Here is a 16,866-nt window from a genome sequence, read left to right as displayed (position 1 = left end):
CGACAAAGTTTGTTCGACGAAAATAGAGAATCAATAAAAATGGATAAAATGATGGACGAATTAAATCAAAAGCTAACAGCAATGGAATTAGCTATGAAACAACAACAAACTGTAATTATGGAACAACAACAACAAATAAATATGCACAGACAACAAGAAGTAGTGCAAAATCAATTTCTTCAACTAAGTACTAAAGACGTTTTACAACAATTTCGTCACATTAGACCGTTAGATGGCACACAACCAGTATGTTCTTTTTTCAAGTCTGTTGAAAATGTACTACAGCTTTGTGGAAGTAACGTTGATTTGACACGTTTTGGAATTCAAATTATAAGAAACGAAAAAATTATGGGTGATGCTGGCAGGAGTATACAAGAGTTAGAAGATGCTGCTGATTGGAACCTTATCAAATCGCACTTGAAGCAGCATTTCAGACCACGACGAACATATGGAGAAATTTTCAACAGTTGTAGAATTGTAAAAGTAAGCACATTAAGAGAATTATTTTGTTTTTTTGAAAAGGCCAAATTTGACCTAAACGAACTATACGAGTTTGATGGTAAAGAGTCAACACTTTATTCTCCTCAAAGTATTAATAGGGATTTAGTTGATATTTTACTCGAAAAAATTGATGCCCCTATTAGAGCACATATTATAGAGAGCAATAATTTGAATTAGGTTATTGTAAGGTACACAAATTTAAAACTACTGGACGATACCAGATGCATAGATTTTAGGCATAGAAGGCAACAAACAAAAATTAAAAGCAATTCGAATTTAAATCAGCAATATGAGGGAGAAAATGTTAACCAATCGTTTAAAAATAATAATAATATGTATACATTTCCTGTAAATAAAAGTGAATTACAAAAACGTGATGCACAAGTTAGAAGCTATCAATATAAGCAACAAGATAGTTCAGCACAACAACACCATAAAAACACGAGTAAATTATATGATAATAGCAATTCTTCGCGGTTCAGGAATAGGGACTATTCAACCATTAATAGGAATAATCGTAGTAATGGGGTTGAACCCATGGATATTGCTAATATAGACGAGGCTGTAAATTTTTGCGATGGCCTCGATATTCAAACTTACCCATAATAACAATAACAATACAAAGTGAAAAAATTAATTGCTTGATTGACACTGGTTCCACGACTAGTCTTATAGGGCCAAACACCTTAAGTCAGTTTTCTATCGAGAATCTTGAGGAAGCACTATATTTTAGAACTATTAACGGTGTCAATCAGATAAAAAATAAAATAACCACTCCTTTTCCTAAAGAATTTAACCTGTATGGCACTATTTCTTGGAAAGTAGCTAACTTAAATAATAATAATTATAACTCCATTATTGGGCAAAACGTCCTAAGGCCGCTAAGAGCCAAAATTGATTTCGCAAATGATTTTATAGAAATAAATGGCAATAAATTGTTTTTTCATGAGTATCCTTTCGATATCCACAGTATTTGTACGCTGAATCCAGTACAACCCGACATACTTACCAAATTAAATTTGGATCACCTTAGCAGTGAAGAGCACGAAAAGCTCGAAAAATTGTTATTGATGTATGAAGACTTATTTTATAAAGAAGGAGAGAGTCTGACGGCTACTCATTGTATCCAGCACGAAATAGTTACGCAAACTAACAATCCTATCTACTCGAAAATTTATCGATATCCCAAAGCTCACGAAGAAGAGATAAGTCTCCAAATAAATGATATGCTTAAGCAAAATATCATAGCGCCATCTTCGTCCCCGTATAACAGTCCTTTGTGGATTGTGCCCAAGAAAGAGAATAAAACAGGTTCGAGAGAATGGCGAATTGTTATCGATTATCGGAAGCTGAACGAAAATACAGTGGCCGATAAGTTTCCAATTCCTAATATAGACGGTATATTAGAAAAATAGGAAGAGCAATATACTTCAGTGAAGTAAAATTTACGCTACCCCAATTTTAACAAAAGGTTTAAAGTAACTACCGATGCAAGTAACTTTGCTCTTGGGGCTGTTTTATCCCAAGATGGCCACCCTCTGTGCTTTGCTTCGAGGACACTCAATGATCATGAGAAAAATTATTCGACGGTCGAGAAAGAGTTACTTAGTATAGTTTGGGCGGTTCACTATTTTAGGCCATATGTTTTCGGTAAAGAATTCGACCTGCAAACGGATCATCAACCGCGTAAGTGGTTACAAGTGAAGTATAGGGGTAAGGATATTAATCCACGTCTTCAAAGGTGGCTAGTCCAATTAGGAGAATACGACGCGAAAATCGAATATATTCAGGGAAAAGATAATAAAATTGCCGATTTTCTCAGCCGAATAAATAACACCAACGAAATTAATATGCTTAGTGAAGAAAATGACAATTTTTCAACCATGGCAACCATACATTCCCAAGAGCAAGATCATAATGACCACTTCCCAATATTAGACACGGTTGTGAACCGCTTTAAAACACAAATTATTTTATTAAAAGAAAAATCAATCGAAAAAGAGTACATACTCGGAAATAAGCGAATATATATTCAAGAAAGTGATATCCCTGATTTTATATCCGACATAGTTAGGCGAAGCATGCTATCGGGTAAAGTAGGAATATATTGCGAGCTCAGTGATTTAGTTTACAATACCGTCCAGTTAACGTTAATCGAATTATTTGAAAACAGTAAAAGTGCAAAATTTGTCAAATGTTCATACATGGCTAAAGATGTAAAAACTGAAGAAGAAGCCATAAAGCAAATATCCATTTTTCATACTAAAGAATCTGGCCATTCGGGCATAATCCCTAATTACGAAAGTTTAAAGCGAAAAATGTATCACCCAAATTTAAAGAATATTATCAGTAAAGTAATAAATAATTACGATATTTGCACAGCATCAAAGTATGACCGAAATCCCATAAAGAAAAAATTTCATATCACGGAAACGCCTTCCGATAAAAGAGAAATAGTACACATAGATACCTACGTTAATTCCAAACATTCGTTTATTATTTTCCTTGATAAATTTTCAAAACATGCTGTAGCTTTTTTCCTTGAAGACAGAAATAGTCTTACTCTTGTAGAAAAAATAAGATTGTACATTTCGGCCTTTGGTAAAATGAAAAAAATCGTTTGCGATAACGAATTTAACTCTATTAACGTAAAACAATTTTGTAAAGAGGAAAATATAGAATTACATTTATCGAAGCCAAACAGCCATACAGGCAATTCTGATGTGGAAAGGCTTAACAACACTTTAACTGAAAGAATCACAGCTTTAAATTTAGAAAAAAAGATGCCAATAAAAGACCAAGTAAGTAAAGCAATAGAGCTTTACAACAACACTTTCCATTCAACGATTGAAAATACGCCCAACAATGTCCACAACAACAAAGTGGACACGAATAAAGTAAAGGAGAAAACTGAACTAAAAAAATTAAAGAAAATATCCAAAGCAAATGAAAAAAGAGAGGAGTATGTAGAGAATAGAAGTGAGGGTTTTGTCAAAAATTATTTAAATGTTCGACACAAAGAACAACCAAAATTTAGAAAAATGAAATTAACGAATGTTCACGAATCAAATATCAAACGGCCGTTTAAGCGAAGTGCAAGCCGATAAACGAAAAGTCTTTCAATCAATTTTTTTTTTTTTTTTTACTACATATTTAAATTTTTTTTTGATCAGTACAATTATTTTTTCTGCCCGTAAATATACTGCTGGTATAATTATTGAATTGCTATTTTTATTTAAAGTAACCCATATTTGACTATTTTGCACACAAATCGTTATATACTAAGTGCATATGTACATTGTACATATTCATATATTGCGTAGTAATACATGCCTATTTGCCTTAAATATATGTATACGGTATACTAAAAATTCATAGAGCTATGTGAAATCATACATACATAAATACAAAAATTAGAACAAAGAAAAGTAAAAAGATTAAACGTAATACAACGCCAATGCACAACTAAAATCCCGGAGTATTTTGAAATCAAGGGGGGGAGGAGTTACATACTCTCTTACCTCTAAGAGTTTGTCCAGTTAATAATAATTATACCTACTTAGCCCCCAATCTGAATTTTATGGTAATTTTCCCTCTTTTTGCGAGTCTGCGTGCGTTGCCCTTCTCAAGGTAGCTGTCAATGATTTGCTTATAGGCGACGGCAAATCCAACATCACGACTCATTTTTCTTTGAACGCTCCTTAGCCTATTGAGCGCCATTCCGTAGCTATCTGGCAATTGAACGTCGTCGTGCTTCCATAGCAGTCCTGTCTGGAAACGTGGTCCAACGCGACAGGTTGTCGACTCCAAGATGGCTCGTGCACGGATGTCGGCCTCGCTTTCGATAGGTGGTGATGGTCTCACACCAAAGATTTCAGTCTCAAAATCGGCGACCATGTCGTGAAGCGCTTCATCCCGACTGGAGTTCACGAATAGACACGTTATTGGCGAGGGCGAGCATTTACTAACTGGACCGAACACCACCCAGCCGAGCTCCGTTTTGGCTGCAAATGGCCCGTTTTTCCTCATCGTAATGGTGGTCGATGATAAACCCAAATGGCAATTGTCTATGCCGATGAGGAGTCGTGGGGTCGCACCAGAGTGGGGTTGCATTGGCAAGTGGCGCGCTTCTTTGTCGTCCAGTATTAAATCGCTGCGACTAAGGCTTTGTGTTGGCAGCTGAAGATTACGTACGGCGTGAACTCGTTGCAGGCTGTGCCTTTTTTTCATACCGGCACCGCTTATATGTAGGTCAACTAAAGTGGCAGGCTCTTGTACCGCATATCCCCCGAACCATTGTACATGCAGGCTGTGTGGCCGTCCTTGCAAGTCCAACTCCTTTGCAAGGCTACTATCGAGCATCGTTATAGATGAGCCCTCATCGAGTAAAGCGTAGGTGTCGAAGCGGCGTTGCTTTCCGTACAATGTGACCGGGAGGATACGATAGAGCAGCTTTCTCTCTGGGGAGTTGGTAGCACAACTTAGTACTGTTGCGCCTTTATCGCGAGACGGTTGCTGATGAGGATTGTTTGGTGGCGACGTAGACCGTGATGACGCAGAGCGGGCGACGCTTCGTGACGATGACGTGGGTGGAGCTGACGGGCGCTCTGACCGGAACTCATGGAGCAATCTGTGATGTGCCCGATTGCACCCATCGATACCACAAAGCTTACGTCTTCTGCAACTGCTTGTAGTGTGACCCGCATTTAGGCAGGCGAAACATAATCGCCGGGACTTAACTTCGGTCCATCGATCGCTCACCGTTGCTTCAATTAGGCGCTTGCATTCAGCTGGCTTGTGCTGGCCCTGGCATAACGGCCATTTTCTCGTCATCGTCTCGTCCAAGTGGAGTACCATGCGGCGTTTGGGCTCACGAGCAGGATGTTGACATTCATCGTTAACCGTGCATATACCGTTGGCAAGTGATGTAAGCCAATCACTAAAATGTAGTGCGGTAGCTCGCATCTGCAGGGCGGTGGCGTACCTGCCCCACTCAATGAGTTCGCTCATGGGTAACTTCGCGATAAGTTCATCAAGCAACATCGGATTGGAGATATGATGTTCGGCGCCAGCTGACTGCAAGAAAGCACAAACGTTTTTCACTTTGGTCGCAAACGGTATTAGCTTACTCAAAAAATTCTCGGAAATTGGCGCTATTTCCTTAACCTGCGCTAACTGACTACGAACTAGTTGCTCTGGCCGCCCAAACCTGAACTTCAACTGTTCAATAATGCATCCAACATTGTTAGGGTGGATCAGCAACGATTTCACCGTCTCACGCGCATCGCCTTTCAAACACCTTTGAAGACGCTGGTTGTTATCAAAATTACTATACCCATATGCCGCCGTCGACTCCATAAACGCAGCATAAAACACGGGCCAGTCTTCCGGGCTACCACTAAAATCAGGCAAGTCTAGCAATTTCTTAGGGAAGTTAAAATTATTTGGTGAGTACTGTAAGATTACGCGAGCCCCGTTGGCCTGAGTTGTCGGTATCGGAGCGCTCGATGACTGCGATGAAAATACATCGTTCGCGGGGAGCGCTGAAGCGTTGCGCAAATTACCAGACATTGCGCTACAAATAACGGGCCGTGGTATAAAACTGTACGAATTCACCGAGGTAGGCGGCGGCATAAATGGGGCTTCAATAAAGGGCGTAGAGGTACCCGACTGTACGTTAGTTGGCAGTGCGTTTGTTAGCGGTGCTTCGAATTGCGTTTGCGTTGACCGCGGCGGCGCTGGCGGTGCTGGCTGCGGCGGAGGTGCTGGCTGCGACTGCGCGACTACGCTGCTGGCGTAAGTAACGGCAGAACTACCGTTGCTCAATAACGCTGCTCGAAGAACTTCATTTTGGGCTTCACGCTCCCGCAACTGTACCTGGGTGTCCCTCAAGTGGAGCTCCAGCATGGCTATGCGTCTCTCGATGTCGTCTAGCAGAGCTATTTTCGGGGATTTGGCGTGACAGCCGTGTGAACGGCTGGGGCGGCTGGGGCTCCATTGTCGATAGGCATTTGGTCGGTTGTGGCGGCTGTACTAGAGACACTGGTGGGCATGTTAGAACTATTACTTACTGCGGTGTTAAATGACGCTTCCAATATTGGCGATAATAATGCGTTGCTGTTAATGCTGGTGTTATTCATGAGGCGGACGCTTCTACGTGGCGGTGTCCGTTCCATGCGTGGAGGTGAAGACGGCAAACAAATTTATGTAGCACAAGTGGAGGAAAGTATGTGGCAGTCGAATTTTAGAGATATCGCAAACGTTGCACACATAACAAAGATTGGCGGCAAAAAAAAATGTTAACAATCCCAAATGCGTTGAATGTGAAAAAACTAACAGTAATGCTACGACCGCAAATAACGGAGGCGCTGCGGTGGCCGTCGCAAAATACCGGTAGCGTAGGGCTTCGCTGGCAAATCAAAGAAACAGCATTGGCGCTGCTGCTGCAATAAGCGAAATAAAGTTGTCGTTGGCCCCGGATCAATAAAAACGAATTTAACGCACGTTTGATTTACTTGCGATAGCTGTGGTTTATTTCTAAACATAAAGTTATTTAAACTTAGCACGTAAATACACATTTAATAAATTGAATTGTTTTACTCACCGCTGTGTGCCTTTCCGGGTGCTTGCCAACGAATGAAACAAATTTTACAAGAAGGACAGAATATAAATGAGGGCGAATGAATTCGCCGCGATACAGGACAAAGGGAAACGACGAATAAGCAGAAAGGCAAACAGCGATCAGTTTACAGGGTAGCCAGATCAAACTTCAAATGTAAAGGTATTCATTCAATAGGTGGCGTTCTGGGACAGTTACTAAACCAATATAAGAGTTGAATTTGTTAGAATTAAAAGAACAAGAAAAAAATAAAAATAAATGTACGAATATACGTAACTAAAATTAAAGTAGAATTGGATTAAAGTAAATGAAAGTGAGAGAAAGTGAAGTTAGATTAAATTAACTAAACTCAAGTGAAATATCAGGAGATAAATTAAAATAAAGTTAAACTGAATCAAATAAAGTAGGGTAAAACAAAGTTAAATTGCTTGAACAAAATTTTTTTTTTTGTTAAGAATCAAACCTGGTAAAGGTAAATTAACTAAAATAAAAATAAACTAAATTACAATAAATAGTAATGAAATTAAACTAATTAAACCGTTATCATATTGACTAAAACTGAATCAAAAATGATTCAAGCAAAATAAAAATAAATAAAATAAAATATCCCAATATAAATTAACATAAAATAAAAATTTCGCGAAAATTCAACCAAAATAATTTTAACAAATAACCATTTAGAAATAACAAAAGAAGGGCCACAACGTAATATAGTAAATTAACATAATAAGCTTATATACAAATAAAATAAAATAATAATACTAATAATAACAGTAAACCTAAAAAGCGAAAAGGGAAAAGAGAAGATTAAAAGAAAATAATTGGATTACTTAAAACGAAATTAAACAAATACTAATAGAGATATAAGAGAAAAGGACTTGAACCTTATATATATTCACTTCTAAAATTAGACGTAAGCTTTCTTACCTTACCTACCTTAACTTAGACTTAATTTTAATTGATTAATTACTTTTTTCCCCTAGACTTAAGGAAAACCCATACGTCGTTATTTAAGTATACTTACCTTTTTAGATGATAGGTTTTTTTTTGATGTTAGAAACTAGTTTTTTTTTTTTAATTAATAGGATTAGAAACTTTTAGTGTTAGGATAATTAGGTTAAGAAAATGAATTTATTCGAATAAATTGTAATTAAATGGGAATGTTGACCTTTTTTCTGGGTTAGGGAGGCACATTAGGATTTTTGTATGGGGTCATCGGGAATAGGGTGCGCCGGTGACCATGGTTGAGGGTAGGTCAGCACCAGGGGCCACACTCCCACCAGTGGCCCCAACAATATTCGGCCTTAGGTTTTTTTTTGATTATTTTTAGTTTCGATTTGTTTTCAGTTTATTTTAAATATTTAAATTTAACGTTTCTTTTTTCAGCTTTTTTTATGGTTGTGTTAACGGATTTTTTTCCGTTAAGACGTTTGACAAGGCATGACTGTTTCTCTGCTATGGCGCAGGGAACAGTAGTGAGGCAGGAACCCCGCCCAGCCGACATGACTAGCCACAGTGCACCCCATTGTGTCATGCCGACGGCACTCACTGCTGCTCCCAAAGTATGCGTACTATAACAACTTCGTTCAACTATATTACGTGCCGAAGAATGTGTTTTGTTAAATGCGTGTTGTATAGACCGTGGTTCGGGATTTCTATATGGTGTTAATAGAAAAGGTTCCAGAGCATACTGGGATGACAAGCATCAATAGCTCTAATAACCATATTATGATCGCAAATCTGAAATAAATAAGAAACAAATTTTACGAAAACCTTTTCCATATAAAATCAAGTAATTGTGGCAACTTACAATCATTGCATTAATGCTCAAATTTCCTTTTCGGTTAAAAAAAGCAGACCCGTCTTGTGGTTGCAATAGCTTGATGTGCGTGCCGTCAATACATCCAATCACACCCGGAAAACCAAATTGTTCGTAGAAAGAACTTTTGGCGGCTCTTTTCTCTTTTAATTAATTAATTAATCCCAACGGCTTTTTACCCTCCATTCCCGCCCAACCGACACGAGGGGCGCAGTCCGCAAGACGTATGGAACCGTTTTGTTTTTTGTTTTTAGGTTTTTGGTGCCGAGTAGTGGAAACAGGAGTTTGTTAAGTGTCGAGATCTAAAACTATTCAGCTACAGAATCAAATTCATCAGCTGATTGGATATGCTAAAGATAGTATTTCATTTACTGAGAGTTGAAATGATAGTTTTCTTTATAGTAAAAATCGAGTCCGATATATCAAACGTGCTGGAATGAGAGTTAAAATCTTGACATAAACAACGGATTATAATTTGATATTGAATAAACAGCTGGTTGAACAGCCCTCCGAGAGAAACACATAACTTTACATTTTTGAAGGTTTAGTGGCATATAGTTTGCACTACACCAACTAACCACGTTGCTCAGATCCGCTTGTAACAAAGACCTTTCTTCGATAGAGGACAATGTTTTAAAAAGTTTCACATCATCGGCATACATTAAAATTTTTGAATTTTTTATTATAGAAGAAATATAATTAATGAATATCGGGAACAGAATCGGACCAAGGTGGCTTCCCTGACGAACTCCTGAAGAAACTTTAATGATGTTGGAAGAACAATTATTAACAATAATCTATCAGAGTGTTCTATCAGAGAGATAAGGTGAGATCCATTGAAGAAGACTGGGCTGAAAGCCGATTAGGTCGAGTTTACGGATGAGTAACGAGTGACATACTTTGTCAAAAGCTTTACTGAAATCGGTGTATATTACGTCGGTATGAGCATTTTCTCTAAAACCGTTTGAGACATGAGTTGTAAACTCCAATAAATTAGTGATAGTAGGTTTTCCTTTAGAAAACCCGTGTTGAGATTATGAAATTGAAGAAGATATAGAATATGTCAGCTGATTAACAATAATTGCTTCGAATAATTTGGGGATAGCGGGTAGCTTCGCTATGCCTCGATAGTTTTCTATAGAGGACCTGCTGCCGTTTTTGTGAAGTGGTATTATGAAAGACTCCTTCCAGGCTGATGGAAAAACGCCATGTTTTAGTGCCAAATTGAATAGAGTTGTTAAAGGCTCGCAGATGTTCTCAGCGCAGTTTTTAAGAAAACAGGTCGGAATATGATCAGGTCCAGGCCTAAATGACGCTTTTAAGGTTTTTAAATAGTGTAAAACTTCATCGGAAGATATTACTGGAATATAAGCAGAATTGATTGAACAAAGCTCGTACGGATAGTCTCCACTTATAGGGAAGGCTACAGAGTAATTGGACCTAAAGAACTGGGCAAACATGTTGGCAATGAGTTGGCTGTCGCTAGCAACAGTGTTGCGATAATGCATAGCGGACGGAAAACCATGTACTTTACGCTTTGAATTTACGAAACCATAAAATGATTAAATTCTTCTTAATTTTACATAAATATGAGTTATAACATTTCTTATTTAATGCAAAGTAGCTATGCAGCAAAACAGTACTTTTCGTAATCACTGTGTAAGCCCGTTCTTTTATAAAGTTTAAAAGAATGTGACCTTTTATTTTTCAATTTTTTAAGCTCTTTAGTGAACCATAATTGTATTGGTTCTTCATGATTCATGATGATCAATATTACGTTTTGGCACATACTTTCGAAACAAATTGAAAACAGTATGATTAAAGTGCTCAACGCTACGCTCCACGTCATCTCTATATATTGGCCAAGATAACTTTACATTTAAATACTTAAATTAGACTTGCGAGTTAGTTTTTTGAATCCGAATTAAGATTAGAAATTTTAGCTACGTTGTTATTACTTTTATTACGTTTATACTCAAACTCGCAAACAAACGCCCCGGTCGGCCAAAATGAACTATTTAGTAGTGAATCAAAATCTTCGGAAGCTATATCAATTTTAAAAGATGAAATATCGCGATCGTATTTAAAATTAAATTTACGAATAAATACATCTTTAGTTTTAATTTTAGTCGATATGTATGACTTTATATCATCCGAAGAAGTATCTTTAGTAAATCTAGAGACAAAGATTGGTCTTCTCGGAGGAATTACAACCAACTTTTTTGGAATGATGTCTGTTGTGCGGGGCTCCGAATTATTCGGAGGAACTAAGTTAGACAGTGCAGCTTCTGATGTTGATGGCAACACTGTTAAATCAACGGTTTGACTATTTTTAGATGTAGACCTAGTGGATATGGCTTTAGATAGCGGAGGCTCCAATGTCTGAGGTCATGGAGAAGATAGATTAACAAGTTCCAAGGACTGGGATGGAGGATTTTTCTGACTAGGTGGACTAATAACACGCCTACCTTTACATTCTCGGCTATCCTCAGAGTGTGGAGGGTTGTCGAGACATGTGAAAGACCTAAACATTTCTCGTAATGCTTAAATGACAAAAAGAGCAAAATCAATGTGCACAAACAAAAACAATTGTACAACAACAATATATTATATGAAACAAAATACTCGGCTCATGCAATTAAGAATATCAAGTTTTATCAAATTTACAGGAAATTTTGATATTTTACTTATCTTTAAATTGTGCACCAGAAGTTTATTAACACTTTTTTTATTTCTTACTTTATTAAGCGTAAACAGCTTTATAAAACACAAAATTTAAGCAGATCACAAAAAACACAGCTTCACAGCTTTGACGTTTGCGTTTGGATTGCTCAGACATGAACTTTGAGCAAAGTCTCCGCTCCATGAGCGTAATTATTTATGAAATTATCTTGGAGTCGATGCTCCTTCCCAAAGCGATGCTTGAGTCCACTCCTACAGACCTTTGATACCCACCTTCGGAGAGGAATCGCAGCGTTGCTCCCAACTTCAACACTGCGGGAATGGAGCTTCTTTGTACAAAAGGCTGCAAGTCTCTCGAAATCATGAGGAACGCTTGTTTACTTATTCTATAGAGTGCAATAAAGCTGTAAAATATAAATTAATAGTTTGAAATGGCGTTAGTATAAAAAAAACTTTGTATACTACTAACGCAGAGTCCGGTAATTCCATGGGATTGCTGTGATCGCGCAAAATCTTTCGCTTCACTTTTTGCAGATGCTTGCTGCTCATTATTCAGCAAAATCGCCAATAAAACAATTGAACTCATGTTTATTTTCTCGGTTTTATTTATCCAAATGAAATTGACACACTTCAAGACAAAGTTGAGAGATTGGAGGTTTGTTCCTTTTTTTCCAAGTCGGAATTGAATTCCGATTCCGATGCGATTCCGACTCGGATTGCAGAACAGGGCTGTATGTGTTTTAATCTATTTAAAAAATCATTTACGGTATTATAGGAAATAGCCTTATTTTACTGCCTTTACTTTTTTAAGTTACAATATATGTCCCAGCTGTGTGGAGCTGCCGATACAAAAGTATATTCAGGCTTATAAGACTGTAATTATACATTTTTCTACATTTAAGGCCTGTATGCAGTTCTCAAGAAAAGCAAAAACTCCATATAAAATGACGTACAAGAAATGGCTAAGAAATTTTCTTGAGTCAAATTTCCTCAAGGCAGTACGCAGTTCTTAAGAAATATACTACGCTTTCTACTACGGTTTCCTAAAGTTTTTTGTGAAAAAGGAGCACAAGGCAACCCAGGTTTAGACAGAAATATATCCCCGTTCCATTATTTCTTGAGGAAAGAGTGAGGCAACAGGCTGTGAAGTATCAAAAATGACAAAATTCCTTTGACACACACGCGAAATAATGGGAATTTTTTCTTGACCGTTTTCTTGAGAGCTGCATAGGGCTTAAATAAGAAATATAAAATAGGATGAAAGAAAAGCAAAAAAGCAATTTTTGCAAAGAGCAGCAGTGAGATTTCGAATTTACGGGCGCAATGGTGTACGGATAGTAGCTCTGATCCAATACTTTTCGTGAAAAATCCTGTAAAACTGTCAAACAGCAAAATTACTCTCTGAAGTGAGAGTAAAAAGTGAGTAACAATAAAAAGTACGGGAACAAGAAAACCATTTTTCCTGTAAAAACGTCAACCAGTGATTGCTTGACACTTTTCATGATTTTACCAGAAGAAAAAGTTCGGGTAAAATCTTGCAACTTCATTCTCTACACAACTCTCCAAAAGTCGCTCTCATTTACAGCATTTTGGAGTACGGGAACATTTTTCCTGCAACTTCCTGCAAGTTCGTGTAAAATCCTGTAAGTTCATGGAGTACTGGATCAGAGCTAGTGTGTAACTTGCCGCATAAGCACCGTTGACAAGGATGACATGATACGAAACTCTTTTTTCTCGTGAGAGCGCTGTGAAAAGGTTCATTTTTATAACATCCCCCAATATTGTCACAACAGCGAAAATCATATTGGGAGATGTATTGACAAAATGTTTGTGAATTTTTTTATTTAACCAAACAAGCAAATATTTTAGATTTATAGTATCTTCTTAATTATTTAGTGTTAAAAATTACCATATAAAATGTTTTTTCTTGAAACACTATTTTTAGCATAATTTTTTAATGTGTTTGCAGGAAATCCATTGCAATTAAATCGGTGTATTTTAGGCGTATTTAGTGGCAGCTCGCTATTTTGCTTGTCAGCTGTTCAGTCCATGGTGGAATAATAACCATAACCATGGTTCAGTCTTACAGGTTTTGTCCAGAAAAGATCAGGAATTAAACTTATGTATACATAGTCCGCTGTCGAAGCGACGCCAACGCCAACGCCAACGCAACGCCAAATTTGTATGTAAAGCTTAGTATCCAGCTCTTAAGAAAACGGTCAAGAAAAAATTGCCATTATTTCGCGTGTGTGTCCAAGGAATTTTGACTTTTTTTATACCTCACAGCCTGTTGCCTCACTCTTACCTCAAGAAATAATGGAACGGGCATATATTTCTGTTGCAAACCTGGGTTGCCTGGTGCTCTTTTTTCACAAAAAACTTTAGAAAACCGTAGTAGAAAGCGTACTAAATTTCTGAAGAACTGCGTACTGCCTTAAGGAAATTTGACTCAAGAAAATTTCTTAGCCATTTCTTGTACGTCATTTTATATAGAGTTTTTGCTTTTCTTAAGAGCTGGATACTAAGCTTAAACGCATGAACCAATTAGAACAGTTCTGATAGGTTGAGAAGCAGCCATTTGTAATAGCAATTGAGAAAAAAGTGTGTGACGTTCGTAATTTTGAAGTTTGCTATTTCTGTTTTGCTTCTTTCTTTATGTGTATTTTGGCGGTGGTTTATTTCACTGATTTTTAAGCGATTTTCAATAATTTTTTTGTGCAAATGTAATTAAAATGAAGTGCGCGGTGATTGGATGCAAAACCACGTACAAAAATATTAAATTGGTGGAACAAATGCAGTTGGGCTCCAAATCTCAAAAAAAAAAAAAAAAAAATATTGGAATCGATAGAGACGATTGAGCTGAGTATAACAGTATACTTCTTTTTTTGGGCAAACAACAACAACAAAAATTATCAAAGGTTAAAGTTCAAAATAAGCAATTTTTGAAATCAAGATTTCTCAAAAACGAACAAATGGATTTTAAAATTTTTTATTTCATTTAATAGCAAATTTGATTCCCTTTAATTTGCTATACGTACTTTATATATATGTTGTATAGTTCTTACAAAAATTGAATAAATGTAAAATAATTATAAAAAAAACACCTTTTGCAGAGAACACCTTTCTGCGTAGGTGGCCTTCGGCCGCACTTAGGGATTATAACCCTCACAACGTAGCATTCTCTTTCTGTGTTGCGAAGAAAAGGCACTGAACACCTTTCTGCGTAGGCGGCTTCCGGCTGCACTTAGGGATTATAACCCTCACAACGTAGAATTCTCTTTCTGTGTTGCGAAGAAAAGGCACTGAACACCCTTTGCAGAGAACACCTTTCTACGTAGGCGGCTTGCGGCCGCACTTAGGGATTATAACCCTCACAACGTAGAATTCTCTTTCTGTGTTGCGAAGAAAAGGCACTGAACACCTTTTGCAGAGAACAAAATTCTGCGTAGGCGGCCTGCGGCCGCACTTAGGGATTATAACCCTCACAACCTAGAATTATCTTTCTGTGTTGCGAAGAAAAGGCACTGAACACCTTTTGCAGAGAACACCTTTCTGCGTAGGCGGCGTCGGCCGCACTTATGGTTTGTAAGTTTTTTTATAATTATTTTACATTAATTCGATTTTTGTAAGAACTATACAACATATTTATAAAGTACATATAGCAAATTACAGGGAATCAAATTTGCTATTAAATGAGATAAAAATTTTTAAAATCCATTCGTTCGTTTTTGAGAAATCTTGATTTCAAAAATTGCTTATTTTGAACTTTAACCTTTGATAATTCTTGTTGTTGTTGTTTGCCCAAAAAAAAAGAAGTATACCGTTATACTCAGCTCAATCATCTCTATCGATTCCAATATTTTGTTTTTTAATTTGAGATTTGGAGCCCAACTGCATTTATGCTAAATTGGTTAGCACAAACAATGCTTCGTCTTCATATTCCTTGTTTACTTTTCACAGAAAATAACATGGCGCCGAAATTACAAACGTCAGCCAGAAAATTACTTGGGGTGTTCACACTTCGTTCCAAATAGTTGGGGTGTTCACAGTTCGTTCCAAATTGTGTCTGAAAATGTAGACGTCTACATTTTGAGACATCTTTAGCATTAAGCTGAAATTAGTCAAGAACGTAAACCTACCGGTACGTAAACCCGAGTCAGCTGACACGATCTGTCTTACCCAAGCGCCACGTAAATTAAAACTCAACACCGCAGAATTTTTCTGTAGTTGTAGCCCGTAGCGCAGAAATCTGCGGAATTTAGATTTTTCCGTGTCAGCTGATTTCTCCTTCTTTAGATGGTTGCCACTTCGTCAGTTTTACAGATGGTAAAAAAGATATAAGTTCTTATTCAAATTATGTTTAAAATATTTGAAATTTACTATTGAATAAGGTTTTTGTTGAAAACTAAGTAGTTTATATTTAGCTAAAATCTATTATAGCACGAGAAATTGTAGTTGAAAGGGTAAGTTTATGAAAAGACATTGATGAGTGGCAACAACGTAGTAAGCAACACTGAGGGCTCCAGTAATCGACAAAATTCTGCGTATACAGACTGCGTTTAAATATACGTTCTGCGTTCTCGACTAATTTCAGCTTTAAACTGTGAGCACACTTTTCTAGCAGTCGTCGCAAAATCGTCTCAAAACTTTGCTGGTGTTGCCAGACATTTCTTCCTTGCGTGCATTTTTTATATGTCGCCTTTCGATTTTGTTTCTAAAAAATTGTAATTATTTAACTTAATTAGCAATTCGTAATATTTGTTATTTCTTTTCCTTGATTTGTTTCTTTTCATCAGAAATTGCGCTCAAATTAAATGCAAATACAGAAAACGTGCCCAATAAATAAAAAAAATGTGATTAGTATTGCCATAATGCAACCCTGCTGCGAGGTTGCAAAATGTAGACGCGTAAAAAACATACCTTTGAGTGTGACAAAATGTAGACGGCGTCGTTTTCCAATTTTGTATGGGAAACAACAACACCACAGATTTTACGGTTAGAAAACGTCTTAAAATGTAGACGTCTACATTTTGAGACACTTGGGGTGTTCACAGTTCGTTCCAAATTGTGTCTGAAAATGTAGACGTCTACATTTTGAGACATTTTTAGCATCAAACTGTGAGCACACCTTTCTAGCAGTCGTCGCAAAATCGTCACAAAACTTTGCTGGTGTTGCCAGACATTTCCTCCTTGCGTGCAGTTTTTATATGTCGCCTTCCGATTTTGTTTCTGAAAAATTGTAATT

Source organism: Rhagoletis pomonella, unplaced genomic scaffold (assembly GCF_013731165.1).
Source record: "Rhagoletis pomonella isolate Grant_MI unplaced genomic scaffold, Rhpom_1.0 Rhpom_scaffold_00002, whole genome shotgun sequence".
Lineage (NCBI taxonomy): Eukaryota > Metazoa > Arthropoda > Insecta > Diptera > Tephritidae > Rhagoletis > Rhagoletis pomonella.
Note: the sequence above shows the minus strand (reverse complement) of the source record.